Genomic DNA, 23,098 nt, shown 5'->3' with positions numbered 1-23,098 from the left:
TGAGTGTTTGGTGAGTAGGTTTTCAAAGGGATGCAACTTCACCTTCAGAAAGCTGACTGACTGAAGAATTTATCTGACCTTTCAGGGCACTTAAAAAAAGACAGCATTTTTCCCCAGTCCCTGGTGGTAGGCGGATGACATCAAAATCTGCATCTTCAAATTTTACATTGTTTATGTCTGCCTACAGATGGTTGCAAGACAAATCTCAAGAATTTTTTTTTTAAATTGAAATATTCTGAAGAACTCATACGTAGCAAACATGAATTTCGCGTGCAGAGGTTTTCTGAGTTTGAGTTTTGGGTGGTTTTTTTTTGGAACAAAGCACTTAAAGGTCCTTGCTGAATTCTCAACACTGCATAAGTAGTACAAATTAGGACAATTTATTGCACTTGGATTGCCATTGATTGCTATGCTATTTTTGCCACTTGTAGAGGAAAAGAAAGCAGGTAGAACAAAGTGGGAAATACATGGATGGTGCTGATATTGCTGTGAAGTGCTGTGTGGCTCAGCAGTGGTGTTGGCAGGGCAGCTGCAGAGCCCGGCCCCAGCATCTGCTGCAGGCTCGGTGAGTGCCCCAGCAGAGCCCCAGAAGCCTGCTGGTTGCTCCTTAGCCACTCAGCCAAGAGCGATGCTTCTCCTCAGTGCATACACTCCCTCATTATCCACACGGTCCGAACTTGCCATGATTACCTCCCAGGGGACCTGGAGAAATTTTTTTTTTATCTTGGCACATTCACTGTAACAGCATTCAGCAATCTGCTGTGCCAGAACGAGAGAGAAGCCTTCTGCTTTAAATTAAAGCATCAATACATATTATTTTTATGGAGATTAAATCTATCAGCATCCTGATGATAGTATTATAAAAACTGAGTAATCAGTGGCAGGGAGGGAAGGTATACATGCTTCCAAAATATAGGTAGACGGGGAGAAGCAAGAACAATATGATCGTTGTTACAGCTAGGTCAAGCTCTCTTCAACAAGGCTAATTAACAAGGGAAAATGCAGTTCTTCCTATCGGAATTGCTATAACAAAGTAATTGCTACAAGCAGAATTCGTTATTAAAAAGCCAGACAGCAGGCTTGTGAAGAACACTGGAATCAAGGCAGCACCTGACGGCTTGCCCTCACTGCCACCCCAGGCACAGCTGACAACCTGTGGGACCACACTGGTGCTTTCCAGGAGTCAGAGCCTCTGGCATGTAGTAGAGGCTCGGCCTCTTTCAAGTGCACAGACAAAGTAAGAATCAATATATAAATAAATAAGGAAGGCACACATTTTACGACAGCTTCTACAGCCCTCTTCTGATTTTTCAACTTTATTTGGTTCTTAAATGTGATTTTACTCTTGGAAATGGAGACTTCTGATTATTCACAGCATGAGAAACAGAAGGACAAAACTGCCTATGCGCTTCTACCAGCTCGCTTTGGCCGTGGACAAGGAATGAGAGAGAGGCTTTCTCCATTTATGTCCACCCAGTTTCTGTCTACTACTCCAAGTCCTCTAAAACGATACAATTTTTAAAGTCAGTTCACCTGAAAGGGTTTCTATTAGTGAATTTGCCAGATGCCTAATTACAGGCTTTTCAAAAATCCTGAGAAAAGCCTGCAAAATTGATCATAAGGCTTCCAAATCCCATGGGAATGTTGCTAAGTAGGGCTAATGAACAAAGGGTTGTATCTGCCTGCCTAGCTGTTACAACTCTCATTTTCAAGTTTCCTTCCCTTAAGACAGAGACAAGAAACATGTTTCAAGGGAGATCCATGATTCTCAAGCAGTCAGATGATGCCTGTAATCAGAGGTTTGATTAATAACTGCACTATTTATTGTCTAGCCCACAATGAAATGGCAAGACTCTCCCTTTTCTGGAAAATAAAATCAAATCAACACCTTTTAAGGCTTCCTTCACAGCAAATGTCATTTCTACCAACTCATCTCAACCCTCAACTCATCTATCCTTCTCAAATGCCTCCTATTTCACTATTATTTTTTGCCAGGATTTGTCATACCAGAAAACATCTCTTCTCTTTAAAAAGTGAGTTCCCATTAGCAGTAAAAAAACCTTTCACTATTTTTGCAACATGTTTTGTTTTGAGCACTACTTTTAGTGTCACATAAGCAAAGTACCTCACATAAGGTATACTTCTCATAAAAATTCTGTCATTCCAAAATACAACATTTTCTGAGAAGCAATATTACAAACATGTTCTTAAGATTAAAAACAGTGTTAGCAAGGATTCAAGAAAAATGGACCAGAACTAGTGTGCTGGTTGACTTTACTATCATGCTTTGATTAGTTATTAAGCTGCATTGTATGCATTTTTTATTGCAGTGAAAAAACAAGGGCATGATGCCAGCCTTGCTTATTTGATGAGAAAAAAAAAAGTTTATTCTTTTACTTTCATTTGTAAACCTTCATATCCTCTCCCACCTTCCAGTGGCTTCAAAGAAATTCCTGCTCCTGCCTTTTGGCTGCTTGGTAGCTTTGGCTCTGACACATTCAGAGGCCACAGTCAACATAATAAGATTTAAGATCTCCTGTGAGGTCACTGGACAGCAGATGTCCTTATAGAGGCGAGTACCACGCCTTGCACCAACATGACCACTCATACCCCACATTCCCCTGCAGTCTCTCTGGTGGAGTTATCCAACCAGCTGCTGGCTGTCATGTGTGCCTGGTCAGGAGAGTGCACAGCGCGAGCAAAGTGGGATTTGAATGCATCAAGAGAAGGAGCATTGCTGCTACCGAAAGACAGCAGGGCATGACCTGAGCAGCCCCAGCTCTGAAGCTGGGTGAGAGATTTTATGCAAGATTCCTCCTGTCCTCCATGTTTTCTCTTCTACTCTTGAGGCACAACTGCTAGAGAGTGCAACACTATGAACCACAGTTTTCTACCATCTTTATTTCAGGTGGCCTTTGGTACACCATAGCAACATCCAGAAGGAAAAAAACCTCCCAACCACAATTAGATTTTGTTTTTACTCACAAACAAACAAACAAACAAACAAATAAATGTTTATATTATATATTATTATATATATTTATATATTATGTATATTTATATTATATAGAAATACATAAAAATAAATACACTGTATATATGTATATGTATATATATATATATATAATAAAATTGCGCTCAAGCCTTTTTCCAAGCTTGGCAGCTGAGGGGTGTCCCATTCTCTAAATTGCACAGACCACCACATCCATGCCGTCCTTGCAGGACTCCAAAAGCTTCTTCCACCTGCAGGTCCCTCCCAGTAGGACTAGGACTGTGGACAGGTTAAAAGGGTCAACCCATTTTCTCCCCTCCGTTATAGTGACCCCTTCCCAGAAAGGAGCTTCATGAAGTCTCAGAGAAGGATTTAGACATGACGGGGTGAAAGTGTGCAAAGCACCACAGCTGCTCTGCAACCTGGCAGGAAACATCTATGCATTTAACACACACAAGGAGTTACCACCCAGATTGTGGTGGATGGAAGGTCTTCAGCTCCTTTTGTCTCTAATAAATCTATGCACAGCTTTCTCCACTCTACTACAACCTTTACAGCCAAGCACAGTTCTTCCCACAACAGACAGACACTTTTTCTATATGCATTCATGACATACACATAACAGACATGCAATGTCCATGCCCTGCCCTTCCTGAATGATGCGCAAGAGGCAATGGGACTTCACTAACAATTACTAATAAAGCTGAGGGCACCTGAGCCACGCTACAGGCCAGGATAAACACCCCATGGTGGCAGCATTCTTGATGCCTATCACTGATGTATGTCAACCCTGATTTTTGGTGGAGCAGCCAGCTCTGCACCCCACATAGGAAGCTCACTGGAAGGAGATGGAGTTGACAATGCTACTTCGAATGCTTACAGAGCCCTTCAGGGCAGCAGTCAGAAAAGAGAAGCAGCACAGCCCCAGGGCTTCTCCAAGGGAACCATTAAGGAAACCATGACAAAGGAGAAGGTTACGGGTTTAATGACGGGAAAAATACAAGGATGCCTATAGTCATGCTGTTGGCTTCCAAAATTACATAGAGTATATGTGGCTTCAGCCCAGCACACCAAGGTACGTGCATACAAACATACGAAGTTGTGGAGAAAACATCTTAGGGAGATGGGATGAAGAGAAGCTATTTTAAGTACTTTTTGCCAAGTTTTACTATGGCAGCAGAACGCTTAGAAAAGGCTTCAAAATGACAATCACCATCCAAGTTAAAAAAGCAAGTAACTACTTCAACAACAATTTATTCACCACCTAATGTTTGCCGTTGAACTACAGCTTTTGCAGTGTTTTTCTGAAGTACAATGTTTACTGCCTTCACCTTGCCTCCCAAGCCCATTTTTTCTTCTTTAAATAGAAAGGAATTTGAGTCATGACTTACATGTAACTTTTCTAGGTTCTGTGCTGGCTAAATTGTTCTCACGATGCAGGGAACAGGATCAGTGGAGAAATTAAGAGGCTACAGCAATCCATTAAGAAGTGGCCCTCCAAAGCTTTGCAGGGCAATGTGCTGGCAACTCAGTCAATATCAACCTAAAATAAAACAAAGGCAGCCATTAAAAAAATTCAAACAACAAATCTTCATGAAGCCCCTCTATTTTTTCCTTCTAATTCTAAAAACAGTACAAGGACTTTATTTTTAACACAGAAGGTTTTTATGTCAAACATGACAACTATATTGTGTCTGTTACATACTTCTTGCCATTAAACAGTAGTCGCTTTATAAGAGACTATGCTTTTACTTGCATTAGTGTAGCACCTAAACAAAATACCTCTGTGATAATTCTAGCAGATCACACTGTAGGTATGCTCACACTTGTGCACGCATACTATGGAAGCTCTAGACAGCACACCAGAATGGCGTTTCAACAACACAAGCAAGATGATCTAACAGATTTCATATTAACTAATACTTGTTTTCATCAAGGCTTTGATTTTATCAAGGAATTTATGTCACTAACATTAAATCTGTCCCTTGGTTTCCATTTTATACTGAGTAGCTTCAGAGAAGAACAACCAACTACTAGTGCAGTCTGGTACCCTTTGGTTAATGCAGTGTGCGCCATGTTCCTCCAGCCATACTACAGGAAAGCTACTGCAGGTCAGTGCCAAAACAAAAACTAGAGAGGGTGTAAAATGTTCATGCTCCTATTGGCAATTCACCATGCTGCCACAAATACTCAAGGGCTCAGACCTCAGAGAGCAGGCTCGGCTAGAAGAGGAGGTATAAGCACCTGGAAAAAAGTATGGGAATACTTGAATAGTATTGATTAGACTGAAGGTGGTGATTGGGAGTGAAAAGAGAGAGGATTTGCCATTGAACAGAAGGGGACAGCAGCCAAACAAGCAGTGCCACATATGTACCTTCCCAGGATCATTGTAAGGGCTGTACCTGCAGAATTACACCAGCTCATGCAAGATGTAAAAGAAAAGGGGAAGAAGGTGAAGAGAAGACAGATAAAAACTACGTTTAGATTTTTTATTAAAATCTATCGCTATTTTTTCTGCAATTTGAACAACTCCTGCTTTTTTCATATTTACTGATTCCAGAAACAAGCCAAAGAATAACACAAACTGCACATTGAAAGCAGATTTGTATTTTTTTTTTAATAAGTATGTAGATCTTGGTTTTAAAAGTCCAATACTTTCTGAATGTTGATAAGACAACATTCTACTCCGAGCCTTGTAGAGAACTGGATCACTTAAGAAAAGTACGTTATTTCTTCTGGATGGCACCTGTCTAGGTGATTTACCAACAGATGATCAAAATTCTGCTATGTTTAAGCATTACCTATATGGGTACTTGAAAAGAATCATGAGGCTACTCTAAGAAAGCAACGCTTGCATCTCTTCAGTTTATGTAATTTTCTCCAACTGGGCATAACATTCACTGACAGACTGTAAGAGGACAAAATATTTATGGTCACAAATATACATTATCTAAATTGCCTATAAAACTAAAAATATAAACTGCAAATCTGTTCAGCCATAAATCACTGGTACCACAAAAATAACTGCCGTTTAGTCAATGGCCAAAGGAATAAAATCAGGGAAGTGTCTGCATTTTCAAGGACAAGTTAGTTTTCTGAGCTAAAATTGCACTTGCCATGGCATATCAGAAGAAAGAGAAAATAAATAGGAGTGGGGGAAGAGGGAAACAAAAAAAAGAGAGGGGAAAGGAAGGCTCAGTGCCACACTTTTCTGAGAAGGTGTGATTGATGTTCGCTGCTGTAAGAAAGCATGAGGCTACATCCCAAACATTTCATTCCCTTCTGTAAATGTCTCGCTGCATATCTCTCCCCGTGTCCCCTAGAGATACTTGCCCTACACAAGATGATCCAGACAGCATCAGGTTTTACACATGATCTAAAACATGAAAGCAGGAATCTCTCAGCTGAGGGGTCAGTTTAGGGTAGAATGAAACCTAACCCCCACCTACGTTAAACATGAAGGCTGTTTCATGCTTTCCAAAAGTATGGAATACTTCTAAAAGTATTTCCTTTCCAAAACAAGCCAATTACTAAAAGCATAAAAAGAATACATGAAAATTGAGCTTATATGAAATGATGAGCCAAAAGAGCATCTAACAAAGAAAAGATTCAGCATTTAAAATGCTGGCTGGCCAGGCCTGAAGCCCAGGAAGAGCTGGATCCTGTGCAGGATGAAGGTGCACCCTCAAGCCTTGCTCTCAACACAGACCTGCGCGTGTGGGCCAGATGCTACTGGATCATGAGAGGCCACAAGTTCATTCCCCTGTGCCAATTCTAAGACCCACCTCCTGCAGCAAGGTGAAGGCATGGAAACCTTGTCTTTATTTTCAAAAGAAGCATCTGCCTTCACAGATGCAAAAGCAGGTTAATAAAATAACACTTCAAACCAGACATTCTAAGCTTTTCTTTATCCCTTAACTTACATATTGTAACAACCTCTTGCACATTTTTGAAATACGTTACATCTTTTCCCCTTTCTTTAGAACGCCAATGTAAAGGAAGGTGCGCCAGACACCACCACTGGCAGAAGCAAGCATGAGGCTAAAGACGTCTTTACAGCAAGATGAAAGCCCTTCTGCTTGGATTTTTGTTCTGCAGTGGGTATGTTTCAAAGAGAGGTTGTTGTTAGTGAGAAACAGCAAGAGCTCTGATGCTGAAGAGGAGGAAAACTGATAAGTTCTTCAGTTTGCAACGAACAAACCGAGAAAGGTGATTTGAGAAGAGCGAGCTGAATACACCTGGGTATTGCGCTGGTTAGTGGGAAACATTTTTCAAACCCAGAAAATAGTGCAATCATGCATCAGAAAATCAGAGAATTTGGGCAGACAGTGAGGGAGGTGAGTAACACACAGCTGGGTTAGCTTACACGCCAACCATCACAACACAGGCATAAAATGACGGCTAAGTGAAATGAGCCCATGTGACAATATGAGCTGGTATGCTTCTCACAGGCAGGAGAAAACAGTATTTAAGGAAGGCTGCACACCAGAGAACAGGAAGAGTGAGCACAAATGTATAAACAGAATCTGTGTTTTTTAAAGTTTTGTCGCACTTGATGGAGCACAATGTTTGCCACACAAAAGCATGTAGAAACCAGTTCCAGTAACACCAAGGATCCCCGTCCGTTACATGCAATGAGAGATTAGCATACATGCTTTCTTTACATTTTGTATGCTTTCAAGTGAAGCCGAAGAATGCTTCTTTCTGGTTGAAACAGCTTCAGTGTAACATTTGTATTTTGCAACTGCTGGAAGGATTGCCTGAGGCTGAGAAGGCATTTTCAATCCTCCTGACATCTAGTATGGGATCTCTCCTGAAATCTGTAAATTAAACCCCAGATCATCTTTGTACCTACATCAGAAAACATGCACAGCCTGCTTCACCTATCAGTGCATTTAATTTATTCCTGATAACTTGCATGGTTCTACCACAGAGAAGCAGAAAGGCACCATGAGGACTGTCTCTGCGGCGCACAGTCTCCACACCTGGGCTGGTTGTGTTCAGATAATAGCAGAGCCATGGGAGCAATCAATCTGGCTAGAAACCATGACTGAACGCATCAGGAGATGTAGAGCTGACTGGATGAAGGTGAAGGCAGTTTTTGTCGCTCTGTGCTGGCAAGGGAGTCTTCCAGTCTGCAAACTGGATTTTCCCCAGCTACACTTAACAGTGCCAATGGGGCTTAAATAGAAAACCCTCAAAGGGCCCGGGGATGTGTGTGGGGGGAATTTTCGACTCCATCCTGTTCTCTGGTTGCTGTTAACTCTGACACATCAGGCAGGTTGTGCTAGGAGAGGTGGGTGGGAGACTGCAGTTTGAAATGGTAGCGCATGAACTTTTAAGAGTTTATGTAAAATGTTACTGACTTTAACACTGGAATATACTTTACTTAAAATAAAGCCACCACTGAAAACATTTCACCTTGGTAGTATGACCCGTGAAAGGATGGCTAGATGTAAAAGGAAGTTAATAGATTCATTGAGACAGCTTCCAAACAACACGCTATCAAATGACACAAGCTGATTACTTACGCCTCACACAGCAAAGTACTAAAAATCCAAAACAGATTAAACCAACATATAATAAAAGTCAGACTCGCATTAAGCGTGATGAAAATCCAGGCTTCTGACATATTCCTCCTCAAAGATTTCGGTTAACAAACATGTGAGCTGGACAAAATATGATGGTTCAGCGATAAGGATGAAATTGCTGTCACAGAATCTGCAGCCTCTGAAAATGATCCTGGATTTGCTAGCACTCAGACTCTTGGGTAAGGACGCTTCCCATGGTGGCACTAAATGACGCAGTTCACTGGATTTATGCCCCAGTGCATGTGAACCACAACAATTTATGCCTGTCCTGTCGAAAGGATGCTTCCACTCACTGCTCTGAACAATTATCTCAGTCAGAATTTTACTGCTAATTTCTTTTTAAAATTGCAAAATGAGAAAACAGTCAACATGCAGAATGAAAGAACAGGTCACAGTTAACCATAAAAACTCCCCATAAGGTTCAGCATGTGGGAAACAGATAAGTAAACGCCGTGAAAGATGAACAATATTTAAGTATTAATACAAATGTTTTTTTTTGGGAAAGTTTATCTGGCATTTCCACCAGTTTTCCTCCAGGCTCTAATACAAAAATAACTATGTCTGCTGTGGCTGGAAAATATGGCAACAGCTCAACATTGCTCCCTTTTTTCTTTGTACTCAGGAAAAAATACACCATCTCACAACTTCAGACAAAGTCATCTTTAGGTGACTTCTGACCAGGGTGAAGTCAGAGGAGCATTTGCCAACTGAGGAAGTTCAGTCTAATAGTCATTAGAGTGTGAAATGAAGACAGACATACTTAATGTTAGGTAAGACGAAATAGACAGTCTTTCTCTAAGATGCATATATGGTCCCCTACGCTCTAGCACAGAGTGAAAGAATTATTTCAGCTCATACAAATGCTGAACAAAATAACTGCACACCAAACTGTAAGGTGCCTAGCTTTCTGGCTCCAGAAGTGACCACTTCACCTGAGCAGACAAAGGACAGCTCAGTTTATTGAACCTGATTCCTGCAGGAACCCATCTGTCTTTCAGATCACCAATACCACGAAGTAGAGGCTAAGTATCACTCTTCCCTCTCCAGTAGAAACCATCTTAGCTTGCTACAGCAAAAAGAAGCAAAAGAGCCATATCAGGCACAGTAAACCTCGTGCATCTCACACAGCCCTGAGATGCAGAGCAGCACAAGGTGGTCCCTGGCCCCAAAGGGCCTGCTTGAAGGACAATTCTACATCTCTGTGCCAAGGAGGGGGAAGTCAAAAGAAATGAAAATGCTTTGTGGGTAATTTTCACTTGCCATTGCAAGCAGAAAGAAGAAAGGCAGAATCACGGTGGGAAAGGATTTCAAAAATACATTCCCTCTCATGTGAACTCAGGTCTGCTTAAGAAGAAAAGCCAGCAAGGCCACGCACAGTAATGCCGAGAAAAAGGAAATGGTACTTCATGTTCACCAGAGTCATAAATCTTGCCAGTAAGTCTTCAACGGCAAAACAGTGAGTAGGGGAATTTTTATACGCAGATAATTAATCGTGAGCTGCTATCAGGTTTACTGATCCACGCACACGGTGTGCACAGCTCTGCAGCACGCCGCCTCCTCAGTGCTCCGAGCACCACCTCAGGTATGGCTGCTGCCGGCTTTGCCAGCAGGGGCATGGCCTAGACTCCCAGAAATGTCAAAAAAATATCGTTCAGTGGAGATGGGTATTTCTATCCACAGAAGTCTTTTTGCAGGGAACCCATAAAGGGACTTCTTTAGGGAAAGGGAAAATTAACTACACTTATGACACTGGCCACTCTGCCACATGGAACAGGATGCAGATGGAGGGCCTTGTCCCAGCGTAAACATCCTCGTCCTCTGCTGTGGACACTGCTCACAGACACCACAGAGCAAGCAGGCTGGACAGGGAAAAAGCCACCACAGCAGAAAAAGAAAACATGCACAAAGAAATTCATGAGCCAGAAGGAGCTGCAGGGGACTCAGAAGGACTGGAACCACCAAGGCCTTCCTGCCATCTCTGGCAGGGATGACGCAGCCCATCATGCCCCTCTGCCAGCTCTTGTTCCTCGACATCATGTTTTGCTTCGGAGTGCAGCCAGGCACTTCCACTAACAACAGACATGAGGGAAAGCTCCACCGCATCTCAGTCAGACCGCACTTGCAGTTAAAGAAAAGCCTCTTTTCGGTTTCTAGATGAGAGGGTAGCCAGGGGCAGAAGTGCCAGCAACTACTTGCCAGAGAGCACACTAGGCATTCCTGACGCTGCCTCAAAATGGAACAATTACTTCCAGAGGAGACTGGGGAGCCTTCATTCCCCAAAGACCCCCCTCTGGGGTCCATGTTAGAGAAGGGCATGGAGAGGACAGCATCTTGCTTCTCTAAGTCCAGCTGTGAGAGACTGAGCTGAGCAGGGAGATCCCAGCCCTTCCACATCACAACCTCCTTCCTGCTCATCTTCTAAACTCATTTTCTTCCCTTAGTCCTGTGCAGTTGCACCACACTGCTTGATTGCATTCCTTTGTTGGTCCAAAAGAGCTGGAGACTGCTAAGACTATGGGATAGACCAGCTCCACCATCCCTTCACGCTCCATCTGTGCATGGTCAAGCAAGCACTCTCCAGTCCAAGGCTTGGTTCTCTTGCTACTATAAGTTAAACCAGCAGATTGGTCTGTATTTAATGCATTAAACTACAATTATGTTTTTTTAAATCATTCAGCCTAATGGTATGCAGCTGCCACAGAAATCCCTATACACATCACTGGCTCTCTTTGAGCTGATTAGATAGATAAGAAACTATAGCCAAAAGACATGAAAAGATGGGTCCATATTTAAAACTCACAGATGAGCAAAGAATTTCATTCAAAGAACTGTGTGAAGGAGGTGGAAGGAAGGCTCACAGCACAAGTGAAGGTTTTGTTTACTACTGATATAAACAGATGAAACACTCTCTGTCACTGGGTTTAAGGATCAACGCACAACAGACTCAAAGCGCTGCTGATGGGTATTACAGCTGCTGCACAAATCTGTGTGAATGCTAGTGTTTGTGTGCTTTTGTTCTGGATGAGAACTGAGGGACAACATACCAAGGAAGCTAACTTTATGCTGAAACAACCTCCCTGTGATTTAAAATAGCTTCAAGACAACAGCCCCTTCAATTGAACTGCTGCTGCTCAGCGTGTTTCTTTGGATAGCATAGTGCTGTTTCTTTTCCTTAATTTAAGGCAGCTCCACGTATTTACTTTTATTTGTACCATGTTTACTATTCTAATCAGAACATTCTGTAATCTCGTCTAGATGTTTTATTATTAATTGCTACACCCCCCACCCCACCCTAATAATTATCCTCTGGAGAGGTAAACAATTCAACACCAGTTACTTGAGTTAAAGCCATGAATATGCGTTATTTATTTATTTAGGTAAACAGCAATTAAGAAAAATCACCCAGACTGTCTTCTCTTTGAAATGAGTACTACTTCACTAGTCCTGCCATGGGAATTGCAAGTCTCTTTAAGCACATATATCACTTTGTTTTCCTCTGCCATGATTTTCATTTGTGGGCTTCAGAATGCATAACAGCAGCCAGGGAAACAGCTCCTATGTTGTCTAAGGCTGTGTGGTGAGTCCAGAGCATCCAAACTCACTCTCAAGGACAAACAGCAGGTGCCCAGATGCTGACAGAGAAGAAAGCAGAAATATTTTGGGTGCAGAATGAGGACAAGAACACAGATATGGGCTCCATCCTCCCTACTTCACAGCCTTGTGCTGCTAGGATATCCATAACCCAATGCACTGATTTCCAAGTTTTTGGTGGTTTTTTTTTTTTTTTTTTTTTTTTGCAGCAACTCCCCACTAAAACCAATAAGCTGACAGTCCAAGGGGCTCTCTGCGCTAATGGAGTATGCATCCAGCAGTGAAACACAATCAGCACTGCAAGAGGCAGGGCAACATGAAACTAATGGAAACATTTGGATTTATTCATGCTGGAGGAGAGAGATACCCTTGTATGCTGTATATATAACTCATACATTGGGTAATCAGCAGCTGAGCCGCTCCATTTGACTCCACTAGTGTGGATTTCTTCCTTAATATTACATGACCTCAAATATTCCAACATTCTGTCCTGCCTAATACTTCCACCAACTTCTACTGAACGCTGTGACAGAATCAGACAGCACTACAGGCAATGAAACCATTCACGGGGAACTCATTGTTTTAAACCAAAAATTAGACATGTCAGGCAGTCCTGACAGGGCTGATCATATAGCCTAAGGATTGCACTGGCAAGCACTACAAGGAGAAGATTCAGAATGTCTCCCAAAGACAAAGGGATTTTCGCATATCTAAAATTAATAAGTAAATAGATAAAGCTGCGGTCTGGGCTTTGTTTCAGTTTTCAGAGCCAATTTCCGGCCACCGTTCAGAGAAATGCTTTGCATTTCAATTTCTGAGTCACTCATTTTTACAAGTGCACTTGCTGGAATTACTAAGCATGGGATCTGTTCAAAATATTCTCTTCTGAATCAAAGATCTTTTCAATTTTATGGATGCACATGGATCAATGAACTTGATGTGGTGACTGACATCTTGGTTGTGTGCGGGTGCAGTCCCGGTATGATGCGATCGGTCATGAAAGCCTTCTCCCACCTGCTACCCAACGTCCACTCAGGAACAAGGAGGTGTTCTCCATTCTGCACAAACACAGCACACACTGACATTGGTCTCACGGACTGTGATCACAAAATGACATACGCTTCCAGAAGCATGTTTAAACATCAGGTATGAATGAAAATAATTCCTGAAAAGAATCTGTTCTGAAACCGAAAATCGGAGACCGCCGCAGTGTTGTGCCTAAGTTGAGTCATCAGTTCCCTTTATAGCCTAATAATTGACACTGCCTTGATCAGAATGACTGATCCAAACGTTGCTTTGTCTCTGTGCTTTTTTTTTTTTGGTGTTATTTTTTCTTTAACATGTAAACAAGCTGCCTGTCAGCTTACAGGAGTATTTATGTTTGCCAGATCATGGGAAATAGCTGACAAAAACAGATTTCACTCTTTCCAGTCAACTCGTTACAGTCTGAATCAGGCTGTACTACAAAGAAACCAAAACCAGGTCTTGTTACAGAAAGAATACGCTGCCAACTCTCAGTGGAAGCACTGATTTTATTGCATTTTCTTGGCATTAAATGCTACAAAGGGTTCCCTCCTTCCCCTGTGGGACTTCTCCCCCCAAAATAGTCTTCTCTTTTCCCCTCTCCCTGCACTTTTTTGAAGTGAAGTATCTTATGGGAAGAGACTGATACAAGTAGAATCATGGTGCAATGAAGTTTCAGAGAGATTTCCCATCTTTTGATACTAGCACTCAGGTAACGGAGTGATTCCCAATGAAGTGATTCCCTTTCTGATATTACCAACAAACACACACTCCCACATGCCTTCCTTGCTTGGGCTACACCTCCCCAAAATAGGCCATTTCTATGATTAATTATTTTCATGTCTTCTAAACAAGCAAAGATCAAGTGAGACCACAAATGCCTCTAGTGGTATTTTCTAAAGCAGAGGTGACACAAACAGGGCAGTTCCCTCTACCAGGATACGGATGACACTGGGCAGCCACACAGTGGGTCACTGCCAAGTAATCTGCCCTGGAACAGCAACAGAACAAAAAAACCAAAAAGGTGAAACAGGTATAAGACCTAAAAAGGAAAGCGGATTTGGCTACAGTATCAATGTGAAAATAGAAAAGAAAGGACTCGGGCAGGAGCACTAGGCTGACCACACAGATGGAGACTGAAAGCTGAGCTCTGTTAAATGGAACAATAATTTATAGGTTATGGGGGAGTATTTGAAAAATCTAACAGTAGACACATGGTCTACGTTGCCGATGTGATGCCCAGACCCTCACCATACTTTGGAGAAAATGGAGGAGGACCCATTTTAACAAAGAATGCATAGAATAATACAATGATAGATATTAAAGCAAGGAGACAGAAAAAATCTAAAATTGTCTTGCAGAAGAAATGATGGAACAAAATGATAAAAAGGGGGAAGAAAATGATTTACTGGCTGGAGATGGCATTACATTTTATTTCCCTAACAGTGGTACACAATTGGACTTGAAACTAAGAACATCTGCAAAGTACTATCCTTTCTCTCTATTTAATTTTTGGATTTAAATAAAACTCTTGCTTTTTAAATGACAACAACAACAACAAAATCGTAAAGCAAGTTATTTACAAGCTCTTTTTAGGTAAAAAATGACTTGATAGATATACGTATGAAACAAAACTGTGAGAATACTAAACGAGATGTAATCTCACTTGTGATTTAGAAATGATGTCCATAAACTTATGGTTTTAGCCATATTCAGCACAGAAACCAGTGAGTGTCATCAACTTCAAAAAATATTTGGATAATGTATTTGTATGAACAGTGCTTTAATCTGTGTCAGTTGCTTTGGAGAGAGAAATGGAAACGCATTCCCAAAATATGAAGAGACACAGTATTTTCATCAGATATGAGATGACTGCACTTGGCTAGCACTGGTTTTTATGTTTCTGACCTGGAATAACATCTGCTTTCAACTATAATTCTTATCAACTCTTTGAAGTTTTATTACTCCAAGGTACAAGGGTGGCAACGCTCAGACGGAAGAATGGGAATTAAAAGCACTTTGCACTCTCAAGCAAACCAAAGAAAGAATCCTGCTTAGTTCAGAAGTGTACTGCCAATACTAACAAAATGTTTATTGTCTGGCACTGCATATTAGTAAGTAGTGTATGAGGTTGTATTAGTGTTCTGACACACGTCAACCGGGCAAAGTTTGAAGGGTCACTTGTATCTGCCATGGTAGCTTTTTGGTTCATTTTGAACCATCTCCTGAACGTCAAGATGAAAAAAATAAAGGCATGGCAAACAAGGCAAAACAGAAGCCAGCATTTCAAAAAGAAAGATTACAGAATGAAGAAATATTGTATGCTAAATGTCTGTCTAGTTCTCTGCATCAGCTTAATTCAAACATAAAACTTGGACACTTCGTTTATTTTATTCTTCAGTTTCATGTCCTCTGCAAATGGAAGTGGAGTTAGTGTCAGCTCATTCCTGTAATGAAATTCTTTGCTCTGCTCCCAAGAACTATAGTACAGCCATGGAGAAGAGCCTCTCTTTCCAGTTCTCATAGTTTTTGGTGGTTTTTATTTTATTTTTGACTCATATCACTGAACCTGCCCAGTCTGCCTTGATTACCTTGTTTTATTATTCTCTGCAGTCCTGGCATTTGTTTAAATTTTTGTAAAAAAAAAATAACAAAACGGGCAGTTGCATAAAGAATGATTAATACTGCAAATGCTGTACCAAGCAATATTACATATTTTATCACTTATATAGTCAGCATGCCAGAACCAATAAAATTAATTATTTTGGTCTGAAAGCATATTTCTCCTTTCCTGTTTGCAATGGTGTAATCTTGACAGAAGCAACTGAGAAAAGGAGCATGGAACCAGGTGAGAAGAGCTAATAACGTAAAATCAAGTTTGGGTCAAGGGCTATGGCTTAGGACACACCTTTCAGAAGAATAACAATGCCTGTGGCAAGGATATTTGGCACACAACCTATTCAGCCATCATCCCAAATTACTAATTACCTGTGCCAGTGTTCTCATCACACTGAAAAAGTCTCTGCTTTTTCCTGAAGTTCTGTAAATGAAAAATGAAATTGAATGCTTTCCCATTTGATCAGGGTGGCTAATGAAAACCCTTTAATAAATACTTGGGCAAGAAGGCTTTTTGTTATTACAGTACACAGTCATAAAAGCCAATACATGATGGCCAGTGAGTATTTATATGCAGAAATTGGCCCAACAAAGCTTCCTACTTGATAAACAGTGAGAGGAAGTTCTGAATAAATATTTGTTTTCCCATATTTATTTCTACACTGGGTGAGGCAAGACAAGAGGATGTTTAGGCACTGATCTGACTTCAGATTTTGATCTTTTGAACAATTTGGTCTGTAACGTTACAAGGCTTTTAATCTCCCATACATTGTGGATTGTGCTATCTTCACTATCATAATGAAACCAGACAGAGTTTACTTCCCATTCCCCAACCCCGACACCAGGAGGGCACACTGAAATGAGAGAGTTAGTCATGTAAAACTGAGTCAAGAATGCTGCACAGTGTGTCAGACACTCAGCTCTGTCCATGTGTGAAACAAGACCACTGGAAACTGCTCCTGCCAACATGCCGCCAGGCTGGACAGGTCAAGCAGCAGCATAACCTCAACTGTCAGGATCAGAAGATGTGTGATTTAGCTTGTCCAGGCAAAGGCGGATGACAACCCTTGAGTTTTTCTATAAGTCCTTCTGCTCTAGGTACAATTAGATTTTATTGAACCATAATCCTAGATAAGTATATTGAATCTTTCAGCTGAAGTCAATTACAGTGTGTTAAATGGCAGGCTTCCCAATTTCCAGGAGGAAAATCACTTCTTTGGTAAAAGACTAAATTACTTTGACAATTAGATACTTGCAGCTCAGAAATGGGGTTGAAACAGCAACAGACAACCAAGCAGTTGCCATGCTTTCAGGCACCAGTCCCTCAGAGCTATGAGGAGAGCAAATTCCCAGGCTTTCCAAATGGTAAAGAAAAAAGTACTGCAAGCAGAGAGGAGATGGCCAGCAGCAGCAGCAGCAGCAAAGTTCAAGAACAGCCATGTTTTCTCAGGACTGGGGATGGAGCTAACCAGTGATCTGAAGGGATGAGACATCACTCTTCCCACAATTGAAAATTTTCACACTTAGACGTTTAAATTAGATACAGCAGCTGACCCAGAGTGCTTCTCTCCAAATGAGAAGCTGGCTCTTATTCACCTAAAATGGGAGTACCTTGACCTAAATCAACAGGGCTGCTCGCAAGTCTCTCCATGAGAGAGGGAAAACTAGTGCAGTGATATAAATGGTGGAGAAAAACAAACAGGAAAGCAATTTGATGAACAGTTGGTGAAGACAAGCCAAACTTCCCAAGAGAAATATTGACTGCCATTCAGAAGTAAGAAACAAGAAGAGAAGAGAAGACTTGGGAGACAGAGAACTGGTGGCAGAAAAATGTCTGCGTTAGTAGGAAAGCAGTGGAGGCATTTCTGTGTCCATGGGAGAAAGGCTGAAATACATAATGGATGGGAAGGTTACACAGGTTCCAATGAAGAGGATCTCTCATCAACCCCAGCAACCTTGAGAAAGTTGAGGTTCAAGTTAAAGGAAGGTTTGCAAAAACAGGGCCAAAACAAAAAGAAGGTACGAAGAAGGTGAGAGGACAGAAAACAGAAACAGCTGTTGTAGCAGAATCAAAGAGAAAACAAAAGGTGGATCTGGTCAGAATGAAAACCTGTGTGTACTTTCATGATCTTGTCAGTGGCTGGAGAATAACATTACTAAGAGGGGAAGAAAAAGAAAGTACAGAGCTCCACACCGTCTTCCCAGTGAAAAATAATTCCTGTAAGTGCTGAGAAAAGTTTAAATATCAACCCACATGAGATAAAAGGACACATCAAAAGGCATGTGACTTGTCATTTCTGATTCCTTACTCAGAATTAGCATCCATGTCAGATTCATACTGAAATCACTTAAATGAATATTTGCCTATCAGGGACTTGAGTGGAGGAGCAGAAGGCTAACTGTAGTGCTAGGCTATTGAGATACCCTCAACACGTGAAAGCAACAATGTGTCAATGCGCATCTTGCCAGGAGGCCAGCGAGGTGATGGCTGGCTCGCTCATAATACCTTTTTCAACATTTCAGGGTCACTTCAGGTAACCTGCTGAAGAGGCTCAAGCATTCTCCAGTTTCTTTCTTACACACACCCATATTTAAATGTCAAGAGATCTCTGTGTAATTTAGCAGATGACAGAATCTGCATTTCTGATCCAGTTGGGTTTGTGTGGGTCGTGTGTGTCAAGCATATAAGAATGACTCAAAGCTAGAAGGAGGCAGACCGTGAGGAGAAAGGTGAGAGACAAGGAATATTCCAACTGCTTGCTGCTGCACAGGGACAGCCAAATTCCATGACAAACAGATTTGAAAGATCCAAAATAGAAAAAAATCATGAAAATCTTTCTAGATCTGAAAATCACTTCTATCTACTCCCAAAGCAATTAAATGAGAGAAGAACAGGTAATTTTTCTCTTGAGTGAGAGAGATGAGGAAGCTCATCTCTCTCACTCAAGTCCCTAGGCTGGATCTGGCTCTCCCCATTGCAACATTCATGGTTTTAAAAGCATCAGTAGGCTTCACCTTCACGACACACCTCCGGAAGGGAGGATGATGATTTCTGTTTTAAAAATGAGGAAGTCAGTCATGGGGCAGATGAAGAAGGTTGCCTGAGAACACACAGGAAACCTGTGACCAAGGCGGGTAAATGAACCTAGACCATGAGTTCCAGTTGGGTGCCCCATCCAAACTGGGTGGCCGACAGACCACCTTTTGTACTGGGGTTCTAAGATTTCTATTTGGTGTGTTTTTTAATGAATGTGTTTGTTTTTTTTTTTCATTTGTCTAGCCACTACGTTTCATTTCACTCACACTTCTGCTTTGTGGAAGCTTTTTATTCTACTTCTTTTTTTAATTTGGCTTTAAAAAGCCTGCAACTGAATATTAAACAGAATTTCACCTCTAGTATTTCACCTTTTCCCCTACCAACGTCAGCTTCTCTCTAGCTCTGTGTCTCAGTGTTCTTTGTTTGTGCATTCTGTGCTCATAATTATGGCTTAATCAAAATATATCAGTGATTTTCAAAAGTATTTTCATAGTTTCCATGAATTACAGCAAATGCTTACTGCAAACATCAGTGTTGTGAGACAACAGAATAGATCTAGTGGAAAACCAAAGCAAGGAGATGCACAGAAAAGGTATATTCCAAAGTAAATGCTCCAGCACTGCTAGGCGTTACAACAAAATGAGCAATCAGACGAAGAAAAGCTACCAGTAAGCCATTGTATGAAAACGTTTTACCAGTTTGACTAATGAATCACTGTGCAAATGTGAGCAGTGTACTTACAGTCAGGGTACTGCAGCTAACTAGTCTTTCTGATGGGTGAGAACAGTGTCCCTCCATGATCGGTGGTTTAGGTGATATTTGAAAAGCTCTTAAGCTTTACTCTTACTGAAAGGCACATTATATACATTTCTAAAACAAAATTCTGTAGAATTATATTATTTGCTACAAGTCAAACTATTATTTCATGAAATAATTCACACTCTGTGAAACACAGAATTTTTGAAGATATAGAGAGGAAAAAACTAATTTCCACATATGTGTAATAACCAACATAGCAAGAAAGAGAAAAAGACTGCAGATATTTGTCATAAAATGTTGAAAAACCACAAACTTTCAAAAGAGCCCAGAATGCTATTTTGAGCTTATTTGGATGCAGCCCAAACCTTCCACAACTAACCAAGGTGCATCAGAAGAATGTCACCATTCCACTTTCACCACAGACTGTCATTAACTTTTGCCCACTGTGCAGCCAAGGTTGTCAAGCCCGACAAAATAACCTAAGACTTTTATGCTTAAAGCACTCGAGCAGCTGCAAAAATAACCTTCTAAAAATATTTAATCGTTAGTCCCACTCAGCAGCTGGAAAAACAATTACTGATTGAAAATGTCAGCATTTGATATTACTTAATATTTGGGTTAAAACTATCTGTGAATCATAATTAACATTTCTTTTTAACTATTTAAAAGCACGCATCTATTCTTTGAGGCTTCACAGAGAGACAGTACGTGGCCTTCTGACACCATTAAAGAGACTAATGCAGTTGAATTCAAAGGATGTGAGGCAGAAAGCCACAGTGATGTAGTGAATCCTTCAGGAACCTGGTAGAATCAAGACTGCACAGTAGGCTCAGTAGTATGCCCTGGGACACCAAGTCTGAACCAGGCCTACAAAGCAAGCAGTGACTACCTCAGGGTCAATTAAATAAATGCTCCTGGTGCCCCTGGGACTCAAACACCATAACATACAATGAATGAAAACACAGTGTTAACAGCAAGAAAACCAGAGGTTCCCCTTGAAACATCCTTTGATGCATATGCACAGCTGTACAGCAGGGCCAGGACGCAGCAGGCTGCCCTGCTGGGATGCCTTGCAATGCTGTATGGGAGAAAAGGCCAGAAGCACTGGTGACCCCCCAGGGTGCATCCCCTGTTGAAAAGAACACCAATTTGGGTTGTGATTTAAATTCCAGCATCACAGAGACCATGTACAGGCAAGATGTCAAAATCAAACATTTTGTCTTTTTCCAAATTTCTACAGAATTTTCCCCAAGCAACCCCATGACTGCCTGTCCACTTGCAACAGCACAGGTATCCCACAGTTGACAGCAACCACATCTTTTTCAACTTTTATTCTTGTCCACCCATGTTGAATTAAACTAAGCACTGAACTTGTAGGCAGAGCAATGGTGAAATGGCAGTATGGGAACCTGGCAGAACTGAGTCAAAGATTTTTGTGACACACAGCCTCACCTAGAGAGCAATGCAGGTATGTCAGTTGACTACACAGAACAGAAATCAACAAACAAGAAATCTACTCCAAGACATCTGCTTCAATTGCTTTACCATTGGGTTTGAAAGACTCGGTGATAAGCAAATTAAAAACAAAAGACAAAAACAAAAAACCTAGTTTTGTACACTAAATGTAACCTGTGGGGAATATTTTGCAAGGTGCTAGGCAGTGTGAGCAACCTGTATAAAGTCCTTAACTTTAAGTGACCCGAGACCTGAGTCACTAATGCTCTCACCCTTTTTCTCTGAAGTGATGACATTATCAGAGGCCATTTCATGGGAATGTACTTAAGTCATAAATAGTTCTCATATCAAGATAACCTGAATCATCAGCAGCAGATAAACGAAGCCAATAAGAATAGAAATCAAAGCGGTGTAAAATTTCAGGTCATAAACATCTGCAAATGGATTATACTTTCAAAAGTAATGGTATAAAATAGCATAATGAGGTTTTCTTGGTGTTATTCTTGAATTTTTCTGGGATGATTTTATAATTTTAAGAGTAAACACTCACAATGCTGTACTCAGTGCAATTGGCTTTTAACCTGAAATGGGGTATTTTTCATTGACAAAGAGTCATTACTGAGACAGACACAGCTGACCAAATCCACTGCTACTCACAGCATACTGAGGTTCCCTATCCATACCACAGCATGTTGGAAGAGACAAAATAGTGCTCTTTTCAGCTTACTTAGGGCAGCTATCCGTGGAGTACTTTGAATTTAGGCAGCTCAGTTTTTGCCCCACAACTAAAATGCTCAAGTGCAAAAATGCAAGCAAGGATGAACACAAAAAGACCCATGTATGGCACAGAGAGAAAAACTGTATGGGCAAACAACAAAAAACGTCAATGCGTATTTTACTAAAATTATTTCTAGACTTGGGTGTGCTTAGGTACTATGCTGTTGAGTTTTAGAGCAAGTCAGGAAGAAACTTTTAATGGGCTTTTGCTGAATTCTTCAGACATCGTGGGCTGAAGATGATATTCTCAGGTACACTACCACTGTCTAGTAGGTGTTAAGAATAAAACTACGAAATTATAAGGAACAATGAAAACATCAAAAATGCTCCTGGAGAAACGACTTTATGATGCTTTTGCAAAAATACTTACTTACAACAGTTCTGGAAGTGATTTCCAAGCAAGCCAACAGCTGCTTTAGACAGTTTACTGGATGGTGTGGCTCAGCTCTTTCATACAAGAAGCACCTACAGTTATATCTGGAAAAGGAAATAAAACCAAAATTCTTTGTGAGCAAATACGCAAATAAAGTCATCTTTCTTTCTAAAACCATAATCAGGTTAAAAACAGCTTTAGTAGGACTATATGAAGTTCCCATGCCAAGCTTCAACTGTATCGCCCATTTACAGGAACAAGTGCCAAAGCACAGTCAAAGCTGACCTAGAGGGCTGGAGCTGAGAGCAACTGTGCTTGAGAACAAAAACATACTGAACATATCAAAGCAGCCAACAACCTGGTGCAGCTGCTGTTCTCATCTAGCTCTACTTGAAGCATTCTCAGGAAACACAAAATGAAATATTGGCATTAGTGACAAAAACCTAGGTGATTTCAGCAAGGCCAAGAACTCCAGGCACCAACTTCTTTTCCTCTCTTGAGTGGGTGTTCACTTGTAAGTTTTAGACACGTTAGCAATTCAATGACTGAACGAATTAATGTTCAACTTAACAGTCATTGTTAGGTTGGGAGGTTATTACTACTTGTTCTGTTAAAGTGACAGATTAAAATAGGTTTGTATCTGAAAACTTGTTTTCTACAGTACGTACTCCTCAGCTTTTCATACCAAATCATTTTCTTCCATCATGTCAACTCCTACTGTGTGAACCACAATGTCTCAGATGGGCAAGGAGAAACAGCATGGAGACAGGCAAGGGAGAGACAGAGCTCAGCCCTCAGTGTTTCTCCTTGGCCTGCCATCTTTTTTTTTTTCATTTTATGTCATTTATGTGAGACTTCTCAGCAAAGGAGCAGGCTCACGTATG

At 41.0% G+C, this 23,098-nt stretch overlaps 1 protein-coding gene across 8 annotated transcripts in view; it reads right to left on the bottom strand.

The window, feature by feature from the left end:
- The window catches only part of LOC121106461 (BTB domain and CNC homolog 2), a 185,110-nt gene that overhangs the window by 81,214 nt on the left and 80,798 nt on the right, over positions 1-23,098 (bottom strand). For 5 of the 8 annotated variants that reach the window (XM_046939783.1, XM_046939788.1, XM_046939787.1 and 2 more), the window contains 2 exons: positions 22,212-22,318; positions 4,384-4,535 (listed from right to left, as the gene is read on the bottom strand). The gene's annotated coding sequence lies outside the window, so the exon portion shown is untranslated. The remainder of the gene's footprint in view (positions 1-4,383; positions 4,536-22,211; positions 22,319-23,098) is intronic. The other 3 variants (XM_046939785.1, XM_046939790.1, XM_046939789.1) reach the window with 1 other exon arrangement.

The sequence above is a fragment of the Gallus gallus genome, chromosome 3 (assembly GCF_016699485.2).
Source record: "Gallus gallus isolate bGalGal1 chromosome 3, bGalGal1.mat.broiler.GRCg7b, whole genome shotgun sequence".
NCBI lineage: Eukaryota > Metazoa > Chordata > Aves > Galliformes > Phasianidae > Gallus > Gallus gallus.
Note: the sequence above shows the minus strand (reverse complement) of the source record. Positions and strands in the feature narration are given on the sequence as shown.